The sequence below is a fragment of the Coturnix japonica genome, chromosome 4 (assembly GCF_001577835.2).
Source record: "Coturnix japonica isolate 7356 chromosome 4, Coturnix japonica 2.1, whole genome shotgun sequence".
NCBI classification, from domain to species: Eukaryota; Metazoa; Chordata; class Aves; order Galliformes; family Phasianidae; genus Coturnix; species Coturnix japonica.
In genome coordinates, this window is record NC_029519.1 from 14,217,540 (window position 1) to 14,234,367 (window position 16,828).

At 42.0% G+C, this 16,828-nt stretch overlaps 1 protein-coding gene across 1 annotated transcript in view; it reads left to right on the top strand.

Moving 5' to 3' along the window:
• Nucleotides 1–373: 373 nt before the first annotated feature.
• Nucleotides 374–16,828, top strand: part of TENM1 (teneurin transmembrane protein 1) — a 292,567-nt gene continuing 276,112 nt past the window's right edge. Inside the window, exon 1 of the mRNA XM_015860820.2 lies at nt 374–467. The gene's annotated coding sequence lies outside the window, so the exon portion shown is untranslated. The remainder of the gene's footprint in view (nt 468–16,828) is intronic.

The following is a 16,828-nucleotide window of genomic DNA, read 5'->3' on the forward strand; positions in this document are numbered from 1 at the left end:
GCTCGTCGCTCCCTCGCAGCCCCCGGCGGCACCCGGTGCGAGGCGGCTCGAGGCGCGGCGACCGGCAGCGCGCCTGCGCACATCTCCCGGGCATGCTCATTAACGGCGAAGGAGCCGAAAAGGGGAGGAAAAAAAAAAAAAAAAGAGAGAGAGAGAGGGAAAAAAAACCCACCCTGAGAGCGAGAGAGCGAGCGGCGCCGCTGCCACTACAGCCGCCGGAGAGGAGCGGCGGCGGCGCGGCTGAGCCCAGCCCGATCCCGCTCTCATTCCCCCGGCACCGTCAGCGCGGGGCGCCGCGGCGCTGCCCCTCGGCGGGGCGGAGGGAGCCGCGAGGCGCCGGCGATGTGGATTTATACCCGCCCGCGCCGCAGCCGCCGGGGAGCGGGAGGCGGGCGCCGAGCCTAGAGGCGATGGGAGCTGCCGAGCCGGGGCGCTGCTGAAAGTTCAGCCGGTGGCCGCGGAGCGCGGTAAGTTTGCCGGCGCCGCGGGCAGCCGAACTTCGCCTCCGGAGCGGAGAGGAGCGGGCGGCTCGGAGTTGTGCGGGGGGCTCGGTGCGCGGTCGGGTTCCTCGCCGCCGGGCTCCGCTTCCCCGCGCGTCGCTGTCCGCCCGCCGTGGTGCTGCAGAGGCCGACGGAGAGCGCGGCGGTCCGCGGGGCGCGGCGACGGGAGGGCGGGGCGCGGGGAGCCGCGGTGCCCGGGGCGGGCGGTGCGGGCTGCCCGCGGCTCGCGGGCTCGGCCCCGCGGTTTGGGCGTGTGCGCGGTCCTCGCATCGCTCCGCCGTCGCTCCCAGGTGTTTATTTACCCACCTCCCCGCCGCGGCGGCTCCGTGGCCGCGCTCCGCGGGTCCCTGCCCCACGCACACCCGCGGGGTGTCTGCGTGACGGGTGCGGAGCTGAGACACCGCGGCGTTCGGTGCGAATGTTGTAACTTGTGCCCTCTCCCCGACCCCCGCTCTGCCGTTTCAGTCCGCACGTGAACTGTTTCCGCGGGTCCCCCGCGGGCGATGCTCGCTGTACCCGGGGCTTGCGGACGCCCATCCCGGCGGTGATGAGCGCAGCCCCTCCGCTGCCGGCTCCGGGCGCTGGCGGTGCCCCGCTGCTGTGCTGCGGGTGCCCGGGGCGCGGCGCCGCTCGCGCGGGAGGAGCGGAACGCCGAGGTGGGCAGGAGCTGCGGTGAGACCCGGCCCGGAGCGGCTCCCCGACCTGCGCTGCGTGTGATTCGCAGAGCTGCAGGTTGAGCCTACCGTGCTTCTCCGCAGATGGAAGGCAGCGTCGTTATTAAATTAATCCCCGTGCTTCCCTACGTGCGTGTCAGCGGTACGAAACGCGGTGGTGTTTATGATCCAGCTTATTTCAAGGACTCACGGCTTTTAGCAGCTCAGGGACATAGGTGTCTGTGTGGGTGTCACCTTTTGTTCGCAAGAGAGCCGAACGAGCAGAAGTTGTGTGGGCACCGCGTTCCCTCGGGCTTGCTCGGGGCTGCCCGGCCCTGTGTCAGAGGAGGGTAACTGCGGCTGGTGGACCAAAATACGAATCTCTACTTTTGAAGAGAAACGTGTGTGCCATTTGCCAAGTTTTCGAACTTGTGAACAACGTATAAATGAAAAATAGAAAAATCTTACTAAAAAAAAACCTCTGAAGGGTGTGAATGTGAATGACTTTTTCTTACGAGCAGCCGGGTGTGGAAGTAAATGAAAGCGTTGCGTTGATGGTTTATGTATATAAAAAGCCATTGAAATGTGCTCGGAGTTCTATAGAGGCAGCATCATGTGAGCAAGGATGCTGCAAAGGAAATCTATTACTTCTTGTTCGATGGGGCACTGCAATTTGAAGCGACAGTTTTTGGAGCAGCAGAAAGGCCTCTGCTGCCCATGTGTGTGCCCTGTGCTGCGTGTGTAGCGTTGCCCATCTCAGAGGAGTACATGTACCTCCCCATCATCATGTGAGGCTGTAGGCATTGATGCTGGCACAGTGCTGCTCGCAGGTCTGCGTGGTGTGAATTCAACTTTTCAATGGTCATCACTGGAAAAAGACATGAAAAACACAAAAGGAATAACATCACTTACCAACAGTTTGCTTAGGGCTTTGATTATAGAAAAGCGGTCACCTCATTAGGTCGGTGGTACTTTCTGTTCCCATTTTGCAGACTGGGAGCGCAGCCTGCCCCTGCTTGGTGCCAGCCTTAGTACCTGCTGTACCATACCAAGGCTTGTCATGCCCTGAAGACTGACAGAGAGAAGTGATGATCTGTGTTTGAACAGGGAGAGCTTCTGCCTTGCTGTCTGCTGCCTGCTCCTCCAGAGTTTGCTGTTTGCTGATCACATTGCACAGGTTCAGAAAGACTGAGTGTTCAACACGGTGCAGCTGCACAAAGCACGCAGGCAGGGGGAGTTGAGCTGCAGCAGCCACATGGTGCTGGGTTGGTGTGTTACAGTGTGCACCTGTGTCTGAGGTCCTCTCACAGAATATTTAGGGCCAAAGCAAGCTGAAAATGTGCAGTAGGAGCCCTAGAGGTCTGAAGAACAAGACCTGCTATGATTAGCTTTTATGACTTAGAGAAATATATAAATCTATTTTTCTACCTATAGGTATAAAACTGAATATGTAGGTTTTTTGTGGGTTGGTATTTTTTTATTTTATTTTATTTTATTTTTTCACATGATAACCTCCCTTTTCTGAAGACTTATTGTGGTAAAATATTAAGGATACTCGAAAACTTACCTGCTCAATAGCTTAACATTCAGTGCACCAGTTGTTACTAGGCAAACGTGTCCATTTTTCTTGTGCTTTTATTTACTGCTTTAACAAAATGTTTATACTCTGAAAACTGATTAAAATACACTTGAGCTAATTGTTTTTTAGTACATTTTCTCTTCTACAAATTTGAACTTCAGCTTACTGCTTATATTATTGAAAACAAGTGTTCTTTCTTTGTTTCTGCTTCTGTTGCAGTGAACTGTTTGGCGTTAATCAGATATATTAATCTCTTTCACTGGAGCTACTGTGTGAGGCTATTGTACTATTTTCTACTTTACAGTACAGAATTCTCCCCATTTTTGGGTATTGGAATGTAATTAGTGTAGGGTTGGAGGGAGAACATCACTTGTAGTTAAATGTCGTCTGGAAGAATACTGAAATCAAAATGACTGTTCTGAATGGAGCTTGGTACTGGCTTGCTGCTTTGGAAGCCTTCACTCAGCAGTTGTTGTTTTCTGTAGCCTTAATGAGCAATTACTGACTCGTCCAGTTCAGAGCCTTTTAAGTGGATAGTGCTGCTTGTTCCAATGTAGATTCCTGTTCTGGTTTGCCCGCAGGCTGGTGGTGCATTTGGTCTTTTGGTTCTTTTGTTTCCCCAGGTGCAGACAGATGTTTGCCAGGGATGGTGAAGAGCCCACAAACTCTTCCTTTGTATCAAAGGCATGTGGGGCTTTAGGTGTGATGTTCTGCTGTGGTGTCTGCGTTCTCAGCTTGCGTGGGGAGCATGTCTGCTCTGTCCATCTGTTTGTCTGGGTGGACGTCAGACTGCAAGAATTGACAACAGTTTGACAAGTTTTTGAAAATTCATATTTCCATGATTGAAATGGTAGCTTTTAAACCTAAAGCAGGTGGTAAGAAAATGCTGTAGTGCAAATAGTCCCTGCTGTAGCTTGATTTCAGGACTGGAGGCAGGAGAGTAATTTGGGATGCTCTTCTCGGGGCTGTCCCCACTCCTGCATCAGTTTGTACTCCAAGTGATACTTGGTTGGAGCAAGGTTTTGGTTCATGGGCTGCCCACGGAGGTGTGTGTTGCAGAGGAGGGAGGCTGTGAAAAGTAACTTTTAAACAAACAAATCTGAAAAAGGAGTTTCTTAGAACTTGCTCCGTCCTTAGAGTATTGTTGGCAGCAATTGGCATGAGGTGTTTGCCTGATCTACCAAACACTTCTGAGCTGGGTTCCATTAACTGCAAGCACTCAGAGCAGAACAGTTCAGCAATAAAGGTTCTCATATATCATACATGAGAGTGACTGTATTGGTTTTGCTTTGAGTACAGTATCGGTAACTTGGGTCCTCCCCTTAGGTGTGCTACTATTAAATACTATCTTTACATTAGTTTAGACCCTGATAAACTGGGGTGATAATTACTGTACACTTAAGTATTTATGTAAGAGAAAAACTCTTAACTTTTACACATTCTGCTTATTTCCATGGGTAATGGTTGGTGAACAGCTGTATGATACCAGCCCAGGAGGTGGGTGGCTGTCCTCCCATGCTTCCTCCTACCAGAGCTCTGATCTTGAGGCAACTGTTTCAAGTGTGGAAGAACAGGCTAGAATTGCAGTCAGGAATGGAGAGGGAACTGTGCTGGGGCTTTCAGGCATAGCTGGCCCTGGTCTAGAGAGTGGCAACCCTCCACACAGCAGGGGGTTGGAACTAGATGAGCTTTAAGGCCCCTTCCAGCCCAGACTGTTCCTGTGATGCTATTCAGTGGCTGGAGGAATTAGGCTTTCTTGCTCCACTTCTGATGAGTGGGAAAGAGGTCCATGGAACTTGTGATCTTTATATGATACACAGATACTTTAAAAAAAAAAAAAAAAAAAAAAAAAAAAAAAAAAAAGTAAGCAAATAAATTACTTCTCTCATAACTGAAGTTACAAGCTTTCACCAAATTCTTTCTGGCTCCCCATTGCTGCTAATTTTTCTGTCTAGGTTCTTTATCCTACTCACCAAATGGTTTTTCCTCTTCCTTTTCAGATTCCTCTTACTCCCACTTGTGCACAGCTCTTAATCCATTCCCATTTGTTTTCTTCAGTGTATTTTATCTTCATGAAATTCTGATTGCTTCTATTTGAGAACCGTGTTTACAGCTCTAGTTCTTTCATAGAACCTGATATTCTTATAAACCATAACAACTAGATATCCATCACATTCTGTACTACAGGCACACCTATGACCTTACGTTCTTTCATTTTCTTCAGTTTCTTCTCCTTTCATGGACCTCCCTGTTTATTTAGAATCTTGTTAGCTCTCCTGCAGAGCTCTGCATCATCTTGTCTGCCTCCACTGCTCCTTCCTGAAATCCAACAAACTGAAATCCATGCAGCTCCAACTCCAGCTGTTTTCTTTGCAGCTTTGTTCCTGCCCATGACCAGTGTGGCATTGTTTCTCCTTCATTCTTCTCGCTTTAAAGCAAGTGGCCAACTGCTTGCATAAAAATAACCCTTAGTCAAGTGATAGCAGATCTGAGTCCTACGTCACCAAGGACAAGATGGATTTTACAACATACAGGCTAGCTGTTTTTCTTGACAAAGATGACTTTTATTTTTATTTTTTTTTCCATAGAATAGAATTTTTGTTGTTACTGAAGTTTTTAGGTTAATGCAGGGAAGCTCTCTGGGATACTGCAAATCTGTTGAATTTATTCAAGGTATTATTGCAAACAATGCCTCTAGCATTTGTTCAACTAATGTGGTGTTCATGAAAGGTTCCTTATCTGTGTGTTACACTTTCATGCATGTTTGCAAGGATGTGATGGCTAAACCTCTATTACAATGTAATTACAGCATTACAACATCCGGAGTTTTATCAACCCATTAGCTGGACTGCAGATTTCCATGTATTTCAGAATATCAGAGTTAGCACGGACCAGATGTCTGTAAAGCATAACAGTGTAAATAACAGTGTAAATGTAAATTCTTTGGTTATTAACAAAGAATGCAGCACAGAAAGATGAGAGTGGGAGCGTTACCACTGCCTGTTGTTTGAGCCTTGCAGTGCTGGTTTGAGAATTAATGGTTTGGTGGTGCTAGTTACATAGGGCATTAATGGAGAGGTGTAAATAGGCGTGCTTCCACAGTGCAGTCATACCAAGCAGTTCAGCAGAGGACTTGGTCCTGACGTGTTACCTAATTAATGGTTTGAGCAAGGAACAGGAGGAAAAGGATAAGATGTCTTTCATCTGAGCTTTTATTAATGCAGACATCATTTCTGTGACATGCTGTGCAATTTTCTTGTGTAACTAAAGCAGATTCTTATCTCAGCAGACATACTGGAGGGAAGAGTTAATGTGGGCATAATTCAACTATAATTCAATTGTGCAACCTTTTAGTGTTTCGTTAACGCACTTTATTTAAAGTTACATTGTCTTCTTTTGGAACTGTTAAGATAGAATTGGCTGCTTAGAGTAAGCGATTTAGAAGTCTATAAAGCACAATCTTTTTACTTATGGTCAGCAGCTTTAACAATCACCATAAAATAAACCAATTGTTTTAATTTCAACAGACTAAGTTGTCAGATCATAAGTAGTCAATAGTGAGAAGAAATGGCCTTTTAATGTCACTTGTATTTGGTTTGTCATGTTTTTGTGGTTGATTATGAGTTAGAAAATTGAATTTTGGAATCACAAATCATGTATGAGCTGTATTGAACTGCTCTGAGCTCTTCTTACAGCCAGCTACATTCTGGGAAAAGTTTTGTGTTGATGGTGCCATTCCCAAATACAAAACTGTAAATTAGGCAAGAAATTGCTGTCTTTGAGCAAATGCTTCTGAGCTTCCACGGACCTGAAGAACTGAATGCAATTGTAGAAAACTTAGGAAACAGACATGATAGTGTTAATTTTTGTTGAGCAACTGAATCATTAGGAGTCTTCTGTAATTTTTATGTTGTTTTTCAGTTGTCATGTTCTCTTTGACATGGAGGATAAGTAGTGAAAATAACATTTTCCATGAAACCAAAACAACCTGAATGTAGTGTTGCATTGCTGCTAAAGGCTAAATTTCTCTAATTTTAATTACAAGTTTTTCTGCCTTTTGAAATTAGTGCAAGTAGTGTAAAATCAGACTGTAGTTTAGGAAAGATCACTATGAGCAGTGTTGCATATAGCAGTCACTGTATTTGTTGGCTTTACTGCTGTCAAGTGGTCATTGCTATAACTGTTCTGCAGCCCCCCTGGGCTGGAGCAGTTGTGATCCCAGTCTACAAGCTTTCCAGTTGCTGCCATTCATGTGAGGAGCTCTCTGCTCTTCCTGTTACAACTCGTACATGTAAAAGCTGTGCAGAGGTTGCCAGTAAATATCACAATGACAGAATAGTGAATTTGAGGCCTTTGTGTTGATTCCAGTGTTTAAATGCAGCACTTTCTGAAGAGATGGGAGGGGGGGGGGAGGGGGGGGGGAAGCTCCCTGTTGTCTGAAAGTGGGAATTTTTGCTGTGCTTGGGAAGTTGTGTTGAGGGTAAGACTTGAGGGGCCTTGGATTTAAGAATGAATTATCACATTAAAAAAAAATAAAGTTTTCATTGTGTAAGGTTACTTAAAATCCTAGATGAGCACACCTTAAATCAATGCTATTGCTCCCTAATAGATTCTGATTTATGGCACACGGTTATTGAAATGATGAAACATTACCAGGCATGCCATCCATGACCAGTGCTGTTTATGTCCAGTGTGATGCTAGTTTGTAACAGACCAAATGGAAATCCCTCTGGAGACTAAATAAATCAAAGGCAGAACTGGCCTCCCCGAGTTATCACTTGCCTCATGTTATTTGGCCAAGGGTGCAGCACAGTGATGCTTGGCCGAGCATCTGTGTGGTTATTCCACTGTACCATTGCAGCATGTTCCAGCATATCTAATGGAGTTGTCTGCCTTCTTCCAACTGAGTGTCAAGCCTGTTACATCACACCATCATTCTGCTTTTCATGAGTCAAGCAATTAGCTAAGAAAGAGACATAAATGTACAAAGTGTAAATGGGTCTCCATGAATAAAATAACAGGGAAATTATGTTAAATGGTACTTCCACTGGAAGGGAAATAAGCTTTTCATGCTGTCTAAGTAAAAAAGAGAGGCTTTTTAAGGTCTTTGTTTATGTTCTGATGGACTGTGGATAAGTCTGTTCCTGAGAATCTCTCATTGCATTTTACAATGAGATAATACAATAAATAAACATTTCTATACTACATAACTTTATCAGTTATTTAAAACAAATGTTGCACTTCTATTGGTAGGCTTAGAAAGATCTCATAGATGAAGATAAGCTCCGCCATCACTGTCTTAGTTTAGAAAAGCTGTATATTTTTTTATTTGTTGGTATTTAAGTGGTCTCTGTTTGCTTGAAAGCTCTTCTCCAACTTAATTTTTGGTATAATATAGTGTGGAACCCTTTGTGTATAAATTATAGCTGTAGTTAGCATTCTGTAGCACAGTAATGCCACCAGTATTTATACTTGTCAGAAGATGTAATTTAGATGCTTCTCTGCTTTTTAAATTGCTTGTAGGTGTTACTTGTTCTGTTAATTCACTGCATTAAATGCCATTGGTTTTACCTTAATGTACCTTCAATAAATTTTAAAATGTATTTGAGCACGAAGAAAAGCAGCTGAAAGGTAACTTTAGTGGAAATTGAAATATTAATATCAATGATACAGGGTTAATTAAGTGTCAGGATAAAATACCATCCAAAGGATTAAAAATGCTAACTCCTTTATTGTAACTTGTGTTTTGGAAATAATTTCAAGTTGTTTTAAAGCTGAAACGAGTTCTAAAATGTTGGGGAAATGCAAGAACTCTAGAACAGAGTTTGTAACTTAACTGCTGGTGTTATATTTAAGTAGAAAATCTAAAGCACTTTCTTGAATAATAGTGAAATGAGGCATACAAAGTAATCTCCTAAAAAGTCCACGGGCAAAAAAGATGACAGGTAAATTTTGCGAGGAGCATCCAGGTGCACAAGAAAATGTGGCATTCTTTTTGAGTAGTCCGTATTTACTTGCCTGGCTTAAGCTCCTTTTCCTTTTCTTCTTGAGCCAAGGACATTTGGGTACATCTGCCCTGTGCACAGAGAGGGCATATCAGTGGGGTGCTGCAGTTTCCAGCGTTGCTGGGTCTTGATTATGTGTCAAGTATTACAGGTGTTTGCAGTGTTTCTTTGCTAACATTCCAGTTAGGCTGAAGGAGAGAACTATTTCCCTCTGAAAAGTTCACCACTCAGCAGCACTAAAGCTTTATCTGTTCTTGGCTTTGAAGCTCCTGGGTTGAACTGAATCTGCTACTATTTTCTCTTGAGCAAAACAGGAATATGATGACTAGATTCAGCAGCTGGGACTGAGGGTGTTGGAGAAGGAAGATACAGAAAGCTTACGTGCTCTCAAAATGAGGTTTAAACGCTGAATTTCTTGAGTTTGAGTGGTTGGTGAATGGAGCCCTGTTACATGTAGATCGTCACCCCTTGTGCTCTCAGCTGTACCAAGAAATGCCCAATGTATTCAGTGCTACTACTAGTCTTGTGTGCATCTGCTGTTACACTAAACTTAGGCCCTAAGAAGGTGAATACTAGCACTAGGTAGATGTCTCTGTTGCTAATTTTAAAACACGCTTTGCCCAGAACTTTTCACAGCCATATGACTATGCTGTGTTTTATCATTAGGTATTACTACAGCGCTATAAATCATCAAGGCAGTACAAATGGGGGCCTTGAAGCATTAGTCATTCCAGTCCCATTCTTAACGAGTAACAGTTGACATTTCAGTGAACATCATCATGCTGGATGCTAAATGCACTGTCTTTATTGTTATCAGATGGAGACAAGTTATGTTCTCATGTTCAAAAGAAATTACTCGAGGTCAAAAGCAGGAATCATGCAAGAGAAATGTGTGCTGCCCACTCCTCCTCCACATGTGCTTTTTTTTGTGGAGAAGTAAAGGACATTAAATATTTCTGTAGCAGATCTAGTCTTAAAAACTAATTAACCAACAAAAACAAACAAACAAAAAAAACCCCAACCAAACAAACCAAAAACACCCAAAAACTGTGAATAAGTGTTTGCAAGCTTTCATTTCATCATAATAATTGCTGTCTGAATACAGGATGAAGTAGTAGCTATAGTAATGACCAGCAATACAGCTGTGTCAGCCAGCCAGAGAAACCTGGCACCTTTATTGGAGCTTAAAATTCTGAAGCTTGTTAATTCAGATCATACAGCAACCATTTCTGCATCCGTAATGATCTGTTGCAGCACAAAGGCTTAGTGTCATCAACTATGAACAATTCTAGTGCGGAATGATAGTGGACCCCACATTGGAACATGGGAAGCAGCAATAAATCCAAACCACAACTTCATATTTTACTAATGTTTTTACCTTATTGATTGGAAGTGTGGTGTAAATAACACATTTTAGGTTAGCAGATCTTTTACTTTGCTCATCATCTTGCTGATCAATGGCCTAATTTAGGAATAATAAAATATGTCTCTGACATCTGTTTAAAATAAATTGCTTAAGTAACGTGTGTTCAGCTTTTTTGTTTTGCTTTGCCTTTTTAACAGCAGGGATTACCGCACACCTAAGGGATACGGGTAGAGCTGTAGATTAAATCACAAATGTAATGTAAATGCATCAAAACATTCTGCAAACATAAGCACCATATCAGTTAAAAGTACTGCATTAAGTGAATGTTAAGGTTTTTTTTATTTGTGCTAAATAAAGCTAGTTTAGGCGTCCTCATGTTCTGTATGAAGTGGCATAGATATTGCACCTGGATATTCCTAGGTGTTGTCTTTTGTCTTTACTAAAACTGAACTATAAATTCTCTAGATTTGATTATTTTGAGTTTGTTCAATATGTCCATAATTTCTGCCTGAAATTCTCCTCTCTAGGAGCCTTCTAAATAAGAACCGAATGTTTAGGGGACACTATGTACCTCCAAAAAATTAACCACAAATTGCTAATACTCCAAGAGAAAAACTGCTGCAGGTACAGCCCTGTGCAAAACAGAAGCTGAGAGGGTGAACTGAGAAAGGTGCAACACAAGGGGAAGGGATGGCGTAGAGCTGGGGGATACCTCTGTGGCACTGGGCAGGAGGAAGCTCTGGCTGCTGTGTTCCAGGCCATTGGCAGCAGGCAGCTCTGTGCTGCTGGCTCCCAACGGCACTCAATGGAGAAGTGCTGTTGGCAGCTGCAGGCAGTTCCTCATTGGCCTGGACTGATGGACTTAAATGCCGATCTGCTTGTTTGCAGTGACATGCACGTGCTCTTCCACTAGCTCTGAGCTTATGTTAGATTACAGTGTGATTTTCTGTAATTAACTTTTCGTATATTTTCTGTTGATGTGAAGGCCCATGGGAAGATTCATGGCAACAGTGTCAGTGACATCACAGACTTGTCAGCTTTTGTGTAGCTAGGGCTGAACTGTGATATTCATCGATAAATCAACTGTGAACTGCTCTGCTTTGGATTTGTTCTCATCTTTGTTCACATCTTTCGGTGATATCCATCTGTCTTGGACTCTGCATTTGCATTTCAATATCTCAAAATCTTGTGGTATAAAACAACTTTTCTCATTCAGAGAAATGCTCTGAGGGATTCGAGCACAAATGGAAAAGTGGAAGGTGTATTCTTTTATTTACTGGAACATCACTAGAGCACATGTACATGTGCGTGAGTATTTTGTAAAAGGATTGTTAATAGCTTTATGTCTTTTACATGGGTTCAACAATATTTCCAGTTTTCCATAATTAAGGAGAGCAGTTGCCTTGTGCTATGGCTCACCTGCATGTTCTGGTTCAGGTTTTCTGCTGTAGCACAGGACTTGAGATTTCCTGAGTCTCTTTTTGGTTTGTGTTCTGTTAGAGGGAAAGCTACAAGGGCACGGTGGATACTTTATCCATCTTCAGCTGAGATTGCTCTGCTTTTTGAGGGAAAAAACACATCTTGGTATCTGCAGGAGTTCTGTTTGTTTTGAGTGAAGTATGACCTGCTCCATGGATTTCATATGAGAAGTACAATACAGGGCAGTGGAGGAGTGCGGATCTGTTAGCTACTTTCTGCATTGTTATTTGGAGCGTAAATTCAAGACTAAAGAACAGTAGTCCTCAGAAAAAATATATAATAATGGCAATCATGTAAGTGGTAAAGTTGGAAATAAACTAGAAGTGGAAACGAATAACTTTTTGTTTGTGGCATGCTCCGGTCTATGCATACTCTAAACTGATACTCAGAAACCACTTAAGTATTCACTTCCAACACTGGGACTGGATGGATCAATTCAAGACTGTCATGCCCTGAATTTGAAGGCAGCTCATTGTAATTAAGAAATGAACCTCCAAGTTCTTCTCTTAGTTCATCTCTGTTGCTTTGCCCCGGGTCAGAAATCTGTTCTTGATGCCTGTCTCTGTGGATTGTGGCACTAGAAGACTTAGTGGTATCACTCCTATTAACAAAAGCTGTTTGTTCTCATTTGAGCAAAATGTCCTTCCAAAGCTGAAGTACTTAGTGTGTCAGCACAAAAAGACTGCAGGACTAGAAGACTGTCAGTAGATGAGAAGATGACAATATGTAGCACGAAGAAGATTACAACTATAGGAAATAGCATAAAAATGCTTTAGGACGTAATTATATAGTATGCAAACTTTTAAAAGGTTATTTCCATAGACTATTAACAAAGCTTGTATTTTTTTTATCATTTCAGCTCCTAGGGACAAAAACTTAAGTATGGTGTCTGCTTTGTCTGCAGAACATAGTTGGAGCTCTGCTCCACACCATTGTCATGGGAGCTGAATGTCCTGGCACATGTGAATCAAAAGTGTTGTCTCATTCCTGGTGGGAATGTGAATTGTGGCTACTTGAGGTATTTAGGTAGGGCTCTTCAATAAGTAATACTTACTAAAAACTATGACCATTTAAACAAATTACTGTCTTAGCCCTCTTTAAATATTTTGATTAGATTGGCACTTTTCTTTATACTAAGTGAGATTTGTATATTTAAAAAGAAGGGCAGAAAAGGGCACTGTTTCAGAAAGATTATATTTCTGGGGAATATAAAGCTAAAATCAGATTGTAGATGGGCTTTTAGGCCCGGGGGAAAACAATGACAGAATTAGTAGAAAGAAAGATCTCTTGTTTCCTGCTTGCAAAAATAACTCTCCTGTTTTGGGAAATATGTAGATGATGCTCCCTGAAGTGCAATTTATTGTATCCAGTCTCTAAGCATTCCCTGAATATATCCAAACTTACTTTTGCGTTCTGGTAAATGTAGCTAATGGGGGGAAAAAACAAACAGTACTGTTGCATCTGCTCCTTCTGCTTGGTCTGCAAGTCCTGGGAGCTGTTCCTGCACCCTGGCAGCATGATGTCCTCCCTGCCACAGGATTGTTCTCCTGAGAAGATGCCTGAAGAACCCCTTGATGAACAGCCGCCATCCAGAGCAAGCACGGGCCCAAGTAAAATGTGGTCATACAGATTTTTCTAGCAGAATAGGAGCAGATTCTGAGGTTGCAGGATTCTGAGGTTCCGCTGCACACTGATGCGTGTGTGGATTTGCACTGTTCAGGTTTTTACCCTACTAGGTTTCTGAAGCAATATCACTTACTTAAAGATATACTCAGCATGTGTTTTTGCTATAAGATGAAGGCTTTGCTTAAAAACAGAGTAAAAAGAGCATACGAATGCGCCATAGAAGTAGTAAGCTGTAGGAACAACTCGTCAACATTTTCCTTGGGCACTTTTTTTTCCCAGAAATCAGGATTGTTGTATTCCGACTTAACTACTTCTTGGTTGATTGTAGAGATGTGGAAGACCCACCAGGGCTCTGCTTTGTCCTGTTGTTCATATACCACCACTCTGAACAAATGCATGTTTATAGAATATAAAGACAGATGTTTAAAGAACATACCTCTGAAAAAGCAAGTGTTTATTTTTATACGATAAATCTAGGGGTAGGTATAATTGGCTAAAAAACTATAAATCTCACAGAGATTAGTGGCTTTTAAAAAGTGGTGTTCAAGATGACAATTGTCAGTTTGAATTCTGAATGCTGTAGATACTTGACTGGTATTTTATCTCACTGAAAAATTAATTAAAAGCAGTTCATTCCCCTTGTGCAGTTAAACAGACGAAAGAGCTTCAATGGATGTCAGATAGAAATTGTTTCCATTGTAAAAGGTTCCAAACTGTTTGTGGGATGAGTGAAGGGAACTTAGCAACGAGTGGTTCTGAACATTTATTAAAAATAAGTAAATAGCAAAGAGTTGGGGAGTTTCGTTGTTGCAGCACAATTCCATCTTTTCTTCAAGTTGCCTGATAGGACTGAAGCTGCAGTTTGAAGTGATAAGATGACTGACTGGCATTTAAAACTCCTTTTCTAAAGGAATTTTGATAGTAGGACTTATCTGCATAGTTCTTCAGGCAATAGATTTTCACCTTTTTATTCTAAAGTGAAAGAATGTCAGTATATTTCTCAGGTTTAGATAAGAGGAGAAAAATACATATTTGCAGCCTTAAGGCATAGAGTAGTAACTTGTATGAGAGCTACAGTAAGTAAATAGCTGTAACTTCTGCAGACCTTCATGCCACTCTGCTTTTACATACTGCAGCTCTCAGTTCTCATATCGGTGCAAATCATTTAAAAAAAAACAAAACCAAGAAATTAATTATCTTTAAAACTATGCTTTGTATTTTGAGGGTAGCTGACATTATTCCTGTGATTCTTTAGCAGCTAGTATTTTGCACACGGATACTTTCGACACCAAACCTTTTCTTTCCAAATACCTACACATTCAGCAAGGAAGTTCCCAGCCAGGAGTGTTGCTACATATCTGTCCTATCATTGCCAGAATTTGCTTCTGTTTAACCACAAATTATGTTGAGTGTTTGAAGTTATATTTCTAGTTCACTTTAAAAGGATGAATCGTGTGTTCTTTGCTTTGTGCATTTCTGGGATATGCAGCTCTGAGGATTTCCTAGCTCCTTCTGCCTCTGGTTTGTCTTTACACCTTTCTATTCAACTTTAATGTGAGCCGTGCCCTGCGGCAAGCACCTCTTAACAACTAACACTCTCATGGCATGGGCTAGGCCAGGATGCACTGTGCTGTGTTCAGAGCCTGGCTCCGAAGCATCCCCTCTCCACAGACATAGTCTTTAGGATTATAGGATTCTAGTCTATTGTGTAATTGCTGCATTATGGGTCTTGAAGCAAATTTAACTGTTATCTGAATTTTATTTATTCCTCCTATGGGAGGAAATCCTACAGGGTATAAATAAGGCTGTACTGGACCTTGAAATTTATTTTTCTTCCTTTTTGCTGTTTTGATACCAGAGGCTTCTAAGAATGCAGATAAAATTTGCTGTGTTGCAGGGGTCTGGCACTGTTATTTCTCACTTCAGAATGAAAGAGACTGCATGGGCATTACAAAGCCAGTATATAGTCCTCTTCAGGACTTTCTGCTGGAATTGCAAAGCTGCTTCTAGAGGTTGTGTGGTAACTACTCGTGCATTAGCATTTGAACTGAGACATAGTTCTAACTTGTATGGAGGGGTACTCTAAATGATTTTCAAACTATTCTATTGAGGAAGGTCTAGGAAGGCATATGCAAGTAACAATTTCAGAGCCATGTTAGTGACTGAGCAAGCTGTCCTTAAAGTCTGTCCTTTTTCTCCATCTTGTCAGATATATTTTTTCCCCACTATTTTTTATACTTTTTTTACACAGTTATCCACTTAATTGCCTTCTTATCCATATTACTATATTGTTAATCCTCAGTCTTCACTACTGTTTTTTTAATTTATGCTCTTATGGCTGTATTGGCAGTATAAGGTATCCTATATACTTTTCTTCTCTATGTTCTACTCAACATATGAATCAGTTTGAGCAGGAAGCTCTCCTGAACAAGAAGGAAAGTTTCTTCCACTTTACGATGGGATACAGTAAACATCCTTGAAATCCGTCTGTTGAAAAGCAAGAACTACTACATGTTTTGTGATTTGTCTCTTCTGATGCTTCTGTTATCCTGTAGGCGGGTTTCCTTTTTTATTCTGTTTCCATTGCTACTCATTAGAGACCTTTGTTGCTTTATTAACAGTAATATTTTGCATTTCAACTGCTGCAACTCTTCTTTGATAAACTTAGTGTTCTTTACAAATGCTAGTGAGCTGCTGGAGTGTTCAGAATGTGAATTGGATTCCAGTCATACTGTTACGAGCAAGTTACTTACAGAAAGGGTAAGAACCACATAGAGTGATGGGAATTAGGCACTTACATGCTTTGACAATTATCTGTCATGGGAAGATGGTAAGGGAAGATTCCAGATACAGCTTTTCTTCAGGGGATGACTTTGCTGCTCTCAGGGTGCTTTCACAGTTGACATACAGGGCAGTCTGTAAAAGTGCTTCCTTATTTCTTTTAGAATGTAATAAACTTTGCATTTCAGTATTCCAACTCTGTCTATCCATTGGCTCTGGATATACTTCTGTTAAATAATGAAAGCAAGTGATCACTAAGTGAAAGTACATACTTTGATATATTTCACATGAGTAATATAGTTGGCATTGGTACCAAATTGAGTGCCGTGTTACTGTGAAATGATTGGTATATCGATTTTATAACAACGTAAAAGCTGAAGTGATTTTTCAGCATCATTTGGAAATGGATGCAGTCTTTATTTTCAGTTGTCATAATATTCAACTTTAAAATAAATGTACCACCCAGCAATGATAAATGTCATTTACTCTCTTTTTGAGTCATCTTGGTATTATTTTTATGCGTCACTTGTGCTTTAAGCTCCATCGAGAGGGTAAACTTTGCTATGCTTTATGCTTTGCCTTTTAATTCAGGAAATCTTTTGTGCCAGGTGTTGAACAGTACCATTTGTTGGTTACTGGCTACAATGTGTATGAATAACAAATACCAAATTATATTAGGAGCCTGATTTTTAATGGCATATTTTGTGTTCTAGTTAGTGACAGTATTGCTAAGAACCACTATCTTTAAATCAGCAGATGTCAAAAGAAATCCAGATGCTAGTTTTAGAATCTGCAAACCCAGCATATCTGTCTGCTGTATTTACAAATGTGGGTACAGG